Source organism: Humulus lupulus, chromosome 9 (genome assembly GCF_963169125.1).
Source record: "Humulus lupulus chromosome 9, drHumLupu1.1, whole genome shotgun sequence".
Taxonomy (NCBI): domain Eukaryota; kingdom Viridiplantae; phylum Streptophyta; class Magnoliopsida; order Rosales; family Cannabaceae; genus Humulus; species Humulus lupulus.
Genome location: NC_084801.1, coordinates 19,806,533 through 19,819,177, shown reverse-complemented (window position 1 = coordinate 19,819,177; position 12,645 = coordinate 19,806,533). Strand labels below are relative to the sequence as shown.

Sequence of the window (12,645 nt, the reverse complement as noted above, 5' to 3'; positions counted from 1 at the left end):
CTAAAAAAAAATCATGAATCCTTTTTCTTCATAGGCGGGCCGCGACTTAGCCTTTCCTAGGTCGCGGCCCGTGTCATTTTTCAAGCCCTTCAAAGTCTGAGTAGGTCTTCAGGCGCCGTGACTCTCTAAACCCCAGTCGCAGCCCATGTCTTGATGCCTTCCTGAGCTTGCCTCTGACTACCACTAGCACCGCGACTTATAAGAGCTTGAGCTTCTGATTCCCTTTAGCAACCTTGAGCTTCTGAATTGACTAGAGTTGTAGCCCTTAAGCCCATGTCGCGACTCTACTTCCATTATTTTCAAATTTGAGCCTTTCAACCTTTTTCCTTCATCAAAAACTTATTTTAACTCGCCTTTAGCACCATTTTGATTCAAGCGACCACTGAAAGCTCCTTTTTTCACCATTTCCTTTTCTTTTTACATTTTTCTCATGATTCAACGCACCAATCTACAAAAAAGATAAAAACAAGCGTAATCTTGCACAAAAGAAAAACATAAATACTCAAGATTACCACAAAAACACATTCTAAAACAACACTAAAATGGAGTTATTAATGACATGTTGTCGCTGTATACCTATAGCGATGACTTCTTGATCTACAGCGACAGCAAAAGTCGTCGCTGTAGAGTCTTTTTCTTGTAGTGGGAAGGGAGAGAAGAAATGATGGGAAAATGGTCTCCCTCCAAACCTATAAATTTCGATCCCTTCAATAATAAAGATATACAAGAAAAACACATAATAAAATAGTATTTTTCCCCCGAACTACGAATCTTGTAAAGTTTTGTCCCCTAAATTTTTTACGTGGCGAAAATTCCCCTCAAACTATAGAAACCATTGAAAATGTGTCCTTTTTATTGCATTTTGTTCATTTTTTGAAGAAATATATTCTACATATGGGTCATAATTCAGGGGAAAATGTTATTTGTCCTAAAATATATAAAATATCATATTTTTATTTTTCAAAAAAGTATTACATATCTATCTTAAAAAAATTATATGGTAATTATAACAATTAATTTATTTCATCCTTCCAATTTCACCTCTAATACCAAACAACATAAGATAAAACTAACTAAAAATATTTATCTCTTAAGTAAATGTACCATTGGTAGGACATAAATTGGGTTCAGACAAAGAATCCTAGGATGAATTTTTGAGGCATGTGGTAGACGAATTGAAGGAGTTCAAAATAGAGACGCTGCAATGAACAGTGTATTCAGAATGCGTGCAACACTACTATGGACTATCAATGATTTTTCGGCCTGTAGTAGTTTGTCTAGTTAAAGTGGCCAAGGATAAATGACATGTCCTTCATGCAACGAAGACACTCCTTCATGTCGGGTAATTGGGAAGGCGGCTTATGTTGGTCATAGAAGATTCTTATCTTCTACGCATAAGTGGAGGAAGAGTCGCTTGTTTGATGGGAATTATGAAAAAGGACGTCCTCCAAGAAAATTTAGTAGTCAAGACATACTCGAACAATTAGCACATGTCCCAGATCGTTTGTTGGCTAAACATGTTAGTTTTGGAGGTGTGAAAAGAAAGCGAGATCCAAAAGAGCTTAATTGGAGTAAAGAGAGTATTTTCTTTGAACTTGATTATTGGTCCGAACTTGAATTGAGGCACAATTTAGATGTGTTGCATGCAGAGAAAAATGTTTTGCGACAATTGACTCAGTATTTTTCTTATGAATGAGAAATCTAAAGACACCACCAACACACAAGTAGACTTCAAGAATTGGGGTATCCGAGAAGAGTTGCACCTCAAGGAAGAAGGTACAAAGTTGATCAAACCACATCCTATGTACTCTTTCACACCGGAAGATAGTAAATTTTTTGTCAGTTCATAAAATGAGTTAGACTTCCTAATGGCTTCGGTTCAAATTTTTCGAAGAAAGTAACTGACAATGTTGGCAACATTGTTGGGTTGAAATCCCATGATTGTCACATTCTTATGCAACGTCTGTTTTCGGTAGGAGTTCGAGGCTACTTGGATAAGTCTATTTCATCATTGAGCTTTGCAAATTCTTTAAGCAAATTTGTGCTCATACATTGGTTGTTGAGGACATGGAGAATGCAGAAGATCAACTGATATAAATTTTGTGCAAGTTGGAGTTAATTTTTCCTCCAGCCTTTTCTGACATAATGATTCATTTAATTCTTCATTTACTGCAAGAAGCTATCCTTGGAGGACCAGTTTACATGAGGTGGATGTATCTGTTTGAGCAATATATGAAGAAGTTGAACAATTATGCCAGGAATAAGGTGCACCCTGAAGGTTCTATAGCAGAGGGTTATGTTTCGATGAAGCTTTGATTTTTTTTTCGCAATATCTTTAGTGTACAGACTAAATTTAATTGTCTAGAAAGAAATGCAGATATTGTTATTCCTAAAAGAAGTTTTCAATTTTTGAATCACAATGTCGTCGAAGTAGCAAAAATAAAATCATATCCCTCGACTATCTTCATCGAAAAGAAGCAGAGTTGTTTGTACTCAACAATTGCCCCAAAATCCAACCATATATGGAGTAAGTAGCTCAACACATATATGAATTCATTAAATTTAATTCATAGAAAAATGTTATCTTACCTTAATCCTTGTGCTATACAGTGAATGCCTTCGATAGAATTCAAACATAAATCTTCAAAAAGATTTCCCTAACTGGTTTAAATTGAAGGTAAATTATCAAAACTGTAGAATTCTTACGAAATTAGTATCGATTAATACTCACTCATTATGTTTTCTTTTTTTGTGTGATACTTTATAGATGGGTCGTTTGCGACAAGTATAGTCAACTAAGTGTTACTGATGAATTATTTGCTTTAGCAAACAAGCCCAATCAGAATGCATACTGCTACATTGCTTACATTGTTAAAAGTGTGAAGTTTTTGGTACATAGTCGTGACGAAAGACGTACCTCTCAAAATAGCGGAGTTTCGGTGCCAGGAACCAATGGCTTCACTTTCTATGGCCAACTTGAGGAGATTCTAGAGTTATGATATTCCCATGGTTACTCGGTAGTATTATTTCGATGAAAATGGTTCAACACCAATGCAAGCAAGGGTCAAAATGTGACTAAGAATAGCATAACTAGTATCATGATTAATTCTGAATGTTACAAAAATGAGCAGTTTATTCTTGCCACTCAAGCAAAATAAGTTTTCCACTTGGAAGATCATTCAAGCAACAAAAATTGGAAGGTAGTAGAAAAATTCAATCATCGAACAATCTGGGATCATCCAAGCATAGATGATGATAACAAGGTTGATGTCGTGCATGATAGCACTTCATCAAATTTTGTACTCACTGTGGAATTAGGAGAGTTGAAGATTATGCATTTGGATCAACCTGGTCACACCAGCATAATTGAGGAAACGTCTTGATCTGTTCTGGATGTGGATGATGATGAAATTAGTGAAGATGATTTAGAAAGTATAAATGATGATGTAGGAATCGGCATTGATGAGGAATAACATTTTCTTATGCTTATTCATATTTGTATGTTTAATGTGTATGTTATGTTTTAATTTGAAGACTCTTCAATCAATATATGACTTTTCTCAACAATGGTTGTTTTTTAATAGTTTTAAATGCATTACTGAATTATTTAAGTTCTGTAATTAACCTCCAAATATAACTGATTTTAAGTTAATAATTATTTAAACTGCAAAGCCATGTCTAGTACTATTGCTCGTTCTCATGGTAGTGATGGAGCGGGTGATCCTCCTCTAGATCCCACACGAGTTCCTACTTCCTGTGTGTTATCCCCAAAATTTGAAAACGATGACATGGGAATAAAAGTGACAAGTGGCAAGAAATTGTTGAGTTAAAGCTTTTAGATTAATATGGTGATATTACTCTGATATGAAAACTGCTTATCTAGTTTGGAAGTGATTTGTCTGACCGGAAAAGATTTTTGACTGACCAGCCACCTGCTCCGGCAGACCAGTTAGGTGTTTGGCCGACCAGTGAGGTGCATGGCCGACCGGTGGAGTGCATGGGCGATCAGTCAAGTGCTTTGGCTGACTAGTGAAGTGTTTGGCTGACCGGTGGATTGTTTGGCCGACCGGTGGAGTGTTTTGGCCGACCAGTCTTTCTTCAAGGAGTGAAGTTGACCGACTAAACAAATCATCGTTATGCAAGCGAAGTTCCAGTAATGGCTTCGTCTAGAATCAGTCGTACCTATGCAGGAATCTCTCAGATTATCCCAAAGAAGTCGCATATTGTTATATTTTAAATGTTATTATTAATTAAATATTGTGAGAGTAACAGAAATATCCCGATTATGAGGGATTTCGGTTTGTACGATCCTGAGCCTATAAATACTGAGCTCATGGCATCATTGAGGGGATTCGAATTCTGATTTTCCTAAGAGAGTATTTGTATTCTGAGAGAAATATTGTATTCTTTTCATTTACACTGAAGAAACTCAGTTGACTCAGGTTCATCTGATCTTGAGTGTAGATCCATAAATCATAACTCTAAGTGGACTAGGCTATTACCAACATATTGGGGCTAACCATTATAAAAATTATCAGTGTAACACCCCAAGTTGCTAATAAGGTTTAAGACCTTGTTTAGCGTGCCTGGAGGGCAATAAATGAATTTACATGATAATATATGAATTTGAATGAATATGTGATTAGTAATGCATGTTTAGGTGGTATATAGATGCATGTGGGCCCCGTTTGTATGTTAGGGGTAAACTGGTAATTTTAGCCCGTTGAGGGCATAAATGTGATAATTGTATTATGTGATTTGTACCATGTGAGTGTGGTGTTTTTATTGTGATGCATGCATCAAGACGGTCCTAGTGAGCTAATTAGTCTAAAAGTCACAACATGATTTTGTACCCGGTTCGGAAGGAGCCTAGGGGTACTTTAGGCATTTCGTAAGTTTAATTGAGAACTAATGGTTATAGTTATTGGCGATTGAGTAACCTATGTAACTGTTTGTAACTGCTTTGAGTAACAAGTTTTAGATGGAAAATGGTAGAATTGAATAGAAGTGAAAGGGCTTGAGTGCCCTTGAAGGTTTAGTTAGGAAGGATTATTAGGAAGGGGTAAAGTGGTATTTTGGCAAGGGATTTAGACAATTTTCAGCTGGCATTTTGGGGTACACGGTTTGGGCATTGGGTCATTTGATGGTTTTGATAAAAATTGAAGAGAAGAAAAACTAGAAGAAAGAAAAAGCTAGGGCAAGAAGAAGAAAAGAAGAAGAAGAGTAGAAGGGGCTGAAGTGGGAGTTTAAGAGGAGATCAAGGAAGCTTTTGGGTGAATTCTCCACTTGAGGTAAGGATTTTATGCACATTTAAGATTTGTTTCTGTTTTGATTTGAGAAATCTAAAGCATGAGTTAAGTTTTTTAAAGTTTTGGGTTGAGTTGCTGAAATTAGAAATCAAAGGGTGGATCTTTGGGTGGGATGGTGTTTTGATCTTGATACTAGTGTTTATGGGTTGTTAGATGGTTTGTATGAAGTTTTAAATTGATCTTGGGGTTTAGGTATTTGTTTGGGATGATTTGGGGAGGTTGTAGCTTGGGAAAAACGCAAGAGAAAACCCAGAAATTCTGGGTTCGCGAAGGAGCGCCACGACCCTGTTCTTGGGCGCCACAGCGCGAGGTTGCTTCAGGAAATGGCCTAGCCGCTGGGTGTTGCGGCCCTTGAGGGGAGTGCCGCGGCCCTAGGCCATTTTGGCAGCCAAAAATTTGGGTTTTTAGGGCTTTTGCCCGGGGACACGGGGGATGGTTCCAATGTATTGTTTTAAGGAATTAGAGGTCCCGAGAGTACGGGATTGGTCCCGGGAAGTGGTTTTGGGTTTGGTTAGTATTAAAAGTGTTTTATGTGTGTTGTGACTAGGATTTCAGAAAGGCTCGTGCTAGAGGACCGTGCTTGTGACCTTGGTGCATCAGAAAGCTCGGGATACAGGTAAGAAAACTGTAGCACCCGAGAACAGGGCATGGGTCCATAGTGTTATTTCAGGGCATGGACCTAGATTGTATTACGTGCTAATGTATAACCTTAAATGAATTATTATATGATTGAATGATAATTTCGAGATGTACTGTATGTGTGATTATAATGAAATGAACGACTAAGGCCGAGAGCGGCGAAGGCTGAGAACGGCCGTGGGGCTGGAAGTAACACTTAGCACATGGAGTGCTTATAGTCAGGGTGGGACCCAATGGATACATGAGTTATCCTTACGGTAAGGACCGAGACCCCAGGCTTTGGTAAGGCCTCTGGGGCGGCATGGCCGTGTTTGTTCAGTCTGATGGTTTTTCTTTTTATCAGTGGATTATATGTTAACTATATTATATGCATATGTTATTTACTGTATGAGTTTTCTTGCTGGGCTTTGGCTCACAGGTGCTCTGTGTGGCAGGTAAAAGCAAGGGGTCAGTCAACCAGCCATGAGTATGGAGAGCGTGGGGGCAGTGCGTACATGTTCGGCCTACCCGACTGCTTTGGTTGGGGGCATTTTGAATATGGTTGTATTAACTTATTCTTTTGATAGTCAATCAAGTGTAAATCTATTTTTAAGTTGTAAGTATTTTGTAAACCTTATTTTTGGGATCCCAGATGTTGATACTTAAAGTTTTTAATGAAACTAAGTATTTTCAAAGATTACAGCCTTAACTTCCGGTTAGTCACACTTTGGTCTTTGAAAACCTCGTAGAGTCAGTTAGTTGCACAGTTGTGTTTTAAACTCACTTAGTAACGGCTCTAAGGTAGTAGGGCGTTACAATCAGTGTCGTTTTTTCTCTTGAAGGTTTAGTGTAGTTTTGACTTCTACTCGTCGTTGGCCAGAATCGTGGTCAATAATGTGAGACAGGTAATATACTATCATTAGTCTATATTTTATCAATAAATGACAAATTGTTGTTATTTATTCAATTTAATTTTATTGTTTAATTAACATATGCAGCAGCTGCCCAAAAGAAGAGGTCGGTCTCGATCCAAAAATTTGCAGCAGCTCGTGAACGACAATAAAGGTCCATTGGCTCTACAATTTGATCTGAAGGAGGGAACCTACAAAGCAGTTGGTGATTTTGGGACATTGTTCACGATACTTATTGGTAACCTTATTGGTCACCATGTCCCATTATATTATGACTCATGGAAGAGTGTTCTGGATGAGCACAAGATAGGATTGATGCAAAAGCTTGAGGTAAATTTATCAACTTATTCACATGTAATATTTTTTTTTATAATTTCAAAAATCTAACCATTTTTTGAAGGAATTTTTCATTCTTCCCCAAGCTCTCCCTGAGTGGCGACTGATAGAGAATGGGATTGAGCGAGAGTTTCAAGATCGCTACAATGATAGAAAAGGTCGCAAGAAAAGACACTTCAATGAACATGGAGGGTATGATGATATCGAGACAGCCAGAAATAATCCATAAGAGGACATGGACAACAAGAGTTGGCAGAAGTTGGTTGACCTTTTCACCACTCTACATTTCATGGCACACTCAAAGGCAAATGCTGCCGACAGAGCAAAACAGAAGTATACTTCTGCTTGATTTAAGAAGGTAAATAAAAATATATAGATAATTTGAAATATTTTAAGTTATCTTAATAATAATTTCAACATGTAACTGAGATTTTCTTAAATTTTGTTTTTCTAAAGATGAATCTTTAGACTAAGGAACTGCCCAGCATTATCGATACGTTCCATGACGTGCACAATCATCTGACACGTGGATGGGTGAACAAGAATGCTAAGGATGCATATGTAAGTAACTTTCTAAGTTTTGTATATATGTATATTATTCAATTATATTATGTATTAATTGTCTTGTTTCTAAATTGCAGGATGCCTTGCAGAAAGAAGTTCAGACACAATCCCAATCCCAATCCCAATATCACTACAAGAAAAAATACTTTTAATAACACCAAAAATGTGTTATCAAAACATACAATAACACTTTTTGATGTGTTAAGACCGACTATGTTATCGTAGGTCAGGGTACTTTACATAACACTTTATCAGTGTTATACAGATGTGTTATTATACTGTCAACGATAACACACTTTCTGTGTTATTTTAATATATAGATAAGTGTTTAATTATGTTATTTATAGTCAATTATATAACACATTTCAATACTTATAAATTTGTGTTATACTACACTTTAGTATAACACTTTTTTTGTGTTATACTACACTTTAGTATAACGCATATGTTATATTAGCTTAGAGAAACATAATCTTTTTTTACTTACACAAAACTAGGAAAACAAATATGAAAGTTGAAGCCAAATAAGGTAACATAAATAGATTTTTATTAATTACTCAAATGTAATTACAATATTTAGTCTGCTAGTCTAGGCTTAAGAAATCATATTACAATATAATTTATGCCCAATTCAGATTCCTTTATCACTAAATACAAAACAAGAAATGTATACAAAAATTAGTGAAATACATTCTTCCATTCTAAAAGCCTCAACTACAAATGTTGTCAAGAATTGCTCCAAAGAAATCATCTCAATATACCTGCACATTGTAAAAAAAAAGTCCTTTTATAATTAAGAACATAAGGCTTAAGCTAGTTTCCACCTGTAAGCATATAAAGTTTAAATTAAATTTGTAATAACTCCAAAACTTGATAAAACAACAAGGTATAGCAAGATGTACTACCATGCAAAACAATGACTGAAGCAACAAAACATGAAACTTAAAACAAGGCTTGTGAAATGTATCAAGATAACAAATATATCTATAAGAGCAACACGGACAAACATCAACATTTAGAAATGGTCAGAGAGAGAGAGAATGAAAGAAAGGACCTATAACAACTGTTATGCTTGCAGTGATCACTACTAAGATACCAAAATGAATTAAAAAAATCTGAAGCCTGAGAAGATGAGATTTTCAGATAACCAATACTAGACTAGTTAGAATCTCACATCCATTACTGGATGAAGAAACCTAAATAATTAAATAATTAACAAGAAACTAAGATATACCATAAACAACATGACACAGGAATTATTTGAAGAAAAAATTGCTCATGAAACATTACCCATGGCTGGCTATAACAACATGCGTATTCATATAACAACAGAAGAAAAAGAAATCCCAGACTAGATGCAATATTCATATATTTCATAAAATTATGCATAAAACAATATGAATCTACTTTCTCTAGTATAAGTATAGCTGTAATATCACAAAGATATCTTTCAAGTATAGCTGTAACAAATGACTCTGTACATGAATATTAATGCTTTCTTTAGTTTCTTCTTCTTTAGACTATAAGTATCTAACTTTAAAATGTTTCTATATCTTGGTTCCCATAGGTATCATGTCCAGCTTGTAGAGAGAAATGTTTGCTCTTCTAATGAGTTAGCCATTTACTTAAAGATTATCTATGTTAATTTTGTTTGATCATCCAGAAATAGTCTTGTACATTTTTGTGACAGTAGAGTATAAATTTTTTTTTGTTTTATTCAACCTTTTTCAGTTTGTTTAATGAGAAAGGACAATAGTTATTATTATAGCTTCTGGATAGTTAAAAGCCTCACCTTCTCTAGTACTAGTCAAGCACAAAATAATGACAGAGTAAAGAAATTTTTGAACTTTTCTATCCTAAATTTTACAGTATATGAACTAGTTACCCATTGGAATAAAATTAGTGCAAGTAAAATATATCAGAGAGAGCATAGTTACCAATGTCTCTTTTATTCCACAGCTAAACTCTCAACAAAAATTTAAAAGAATAAATGGCAAACACGAGATCACTTCACATAAGTATATGTAGAAAGTATAAGCTTAGATATGACCACGAACTATGACTTTAGATCATTAAGAAAACATGTAAACAAAACCAGAGAACTTTATAAATGATATTAGAATGTCAAACTATGAATGCACTGCAAGAGAAGGGAAGCTTATAGATTACCCCTAACAATGTGACCAAGATACGAGCTCCACTGCATCCTAATGATACAGCCCCACCATGTACGTTAAGGCTTTCCTAAGATATTTGGAAATTGGAAGAGTAAAAAAATGTAGATAAGGATAGTGACAAAATGGAGCAAAGCTGAAATGCTTTGTGGACAGATGAATGACTATACAAATTGCAGAAAATGGAAGAGTGATCACATTTAAAATAGCATACATTTCAGACTTAAGAGTAAATGAACTTGAAAGAAATCATCTAGTTTTCTCCAAACTCACGGGATTAAGACCAAGCAGCTTTTGATTGGCTAAAGCTACAACCTAGAGAGAAGAAGGACAAATATAAATTAATGAAAAAAAAATGCTTACTAAATCAAGAACAGTATAGGGATTACAAGTACTAAAATCTTACAGAAAATGCTTCATTTATTTCATAGTAATCAATCTGAGAAGCATCTAAACCAGCATTTGAAATAGCTTTTGGTATCACAAGGGCTGGAGAAGTTGTAAAGAATTCAGGTGCCTGCAAAGATAATCTTCTTTGAGCTATGTTTCAGCAACAGTAAAATAGAACTAGGAAGCCAATTCATTGGAGTACCTGAGCTGCATCAGCATTGCCCTTAATCTTTGCAATTACTTGCAATCCAAGTTGAAGTGCCTTCTCTCCACTCACTAGGACTAATGCAGCTGCACCATCACTATTTAAGATAAAAACCAAACTATATTAAGGCAAGTTAAAATCTGAAACCCTAGTCACACACACATAAAAATAAGAAAAAGGCTGCCCACAGAAAATAAACTAGTTTTGTTGTAGCATAAACTACAATAAGTGTTGCACACCAGTTGCTTAAATGTACAAGAAAGTAAATGAGTATTTAGATAGTACAAGCCTCTAAACAGAAACAATATATCTGATTGCATTACCACACTAAGTTAATAATTTTTTTTTCAGCATTGGCAGCGGGGGAAAGAGAGAGGTGGGAACCTTATGATTGAAGCATTGCTAGCAGTAACAGAGCCCTCTTTCTGCTTGAAACTTGGTCTTAGCTTTCTTAATTTTGCAGCATCAAACTATGAAGAGAGACAAAAACAAATTAAAAGTACTGAAGCAAGTATTGAAAAATCTGACTTAAAATATACTTTTAACTAGAAAACCGTACTATGACATAAATATTAATAATTATACAAGTTCAAAAAATTTAGTATATACCATTTAGTGTCAAGATAACCCACATCCATATATTTTTTTTTTAAAAATGGACCTCAGAAAATCCTAGTACCCTAGAAGCAATCAAGCCAATAAATTGCACTGGTAGAAACTTCTAATTATGGAACAAAACTGCTTTCCAAATGAGCAAGCAAGAAACATTCACAAATAGAGAAGAATATAAATAATTATTAAGCTTTACTTTTAATTTTTAAGTTAGTTTTGTTTAAATATATATTTTTCATTATATGACACTTTTCTATTCCATTTGAATTATTGTGATATTTTGATAAAGTTTATTTAAACATTAAATTCTTTAAATCTCTAAAAAAAATTTGAATAATATTTGAATTTGCTTGATTATCTCTTGAGATTTAATTTATTTTTGTTTGCATAAGCTTGTTTAAATGTTCACATGATGATTTGATGTTTTTGTGTTTATATGTTAAATATCTATTTTGAAAACAATTTTAACTTTTCAAATTAATTACATAAGCTTTACTTTTATTTGTGATTTTCTTTGAACTATTTCCAATATGTAATTTTTGAGTTAAGCATTTGACATCACCAATTAAAACAAAAACTTGATGGACCCAAAACGGGTATGTTTAAAAATTTATATATCGCAAGCGCACGAATCGTCCATATAGAATAGTGATCGTGTAAGCAAGGATGTCGAACCCAAGGGAGTTGTCTAAAATCGAAAATGAAACTATTTTAAATCAAAAATAATAAATTCTAACCTAGCTTAAAGATTGATGAGTTTTAATATTATGAACATAAAATAAAAGATTGAAAAATAAAGCTATTTAAGATAATGAAAATAAACCAATAATGATTTGACAATAAGTGTTAAAAGAAAAGATTATTAAGATACTAGAATCCACAAAATGTAAGTTTAATAATATTTATTAGTATATTGATTCCCAAGTTTTAGTGATAGTTAAAATAATTTAAACTATCATTTTCCAAAAAGATTTATAATTTTAAGCACAAATTTCTTATAAAAAGATAGGATTTTTCTTCACTTTTCAAAATTATAATTTCAAAGCATTTAGTGTAAATCAATCTAATGAAATAACAAATAAATCAATGAACATTATTTATAAGGAAAAACATAATATTTTTGTTCTAAGCATGGATGTGTACAATTTAATGACACATCTTACACAAAGAATATTATGTTTATGCACTAATGAAGAACAAAGTGTAAATATGTTCTAACAATCTAAAATACAAGATATTTAAGATGAAAGAAATATATGAAGAAGAAAAATCCATAGACTTTGTTGCATTACAAGGGAAATCAACATACAACATAAATATTACCTAGTTACAAGTTGCTTCATCATGATCTTGATAATCTTATGAAAAAGATTAGAAGCACATAACTAGAGTAGAAATTACAAAATAAATGACATACATACTTGCAAAATGCTCTTGAAAAACCCAAATGGAAGAGAGAATGGTAGAGAGAAAATGGGAGAAAAAGATGGTAACCAAAACATTAAGCACCCCAAAATGGTCTTCAA

At 34.1% G+C, this 12,645-nt stretch overlaps 1 long non-coding RNA gene across 1 annotated transcript; it reads right to left on the bottom strand.

Annotated features, from left to right (window-relative positions):
* Positions 1–10,259: 10,259 nt before the first annotated feature.
* On the bottom strand, positions 10,260–11,024 carry LOC133801980 (uncharacterized). The gene is made up of 2 exons (XR_009877101.1): positions 10,892–11,024; positions 10,260–10,604 (listed from the first exon to the last, which is right to left on the bottom strand). It is a non-coding gene; the product is annotated as an uncharacterized LOC133801980 (long non-coding RNA).
* Between the last annotated feature and the right edge of the window lie 1,621 nt (positions 11,025–12,645).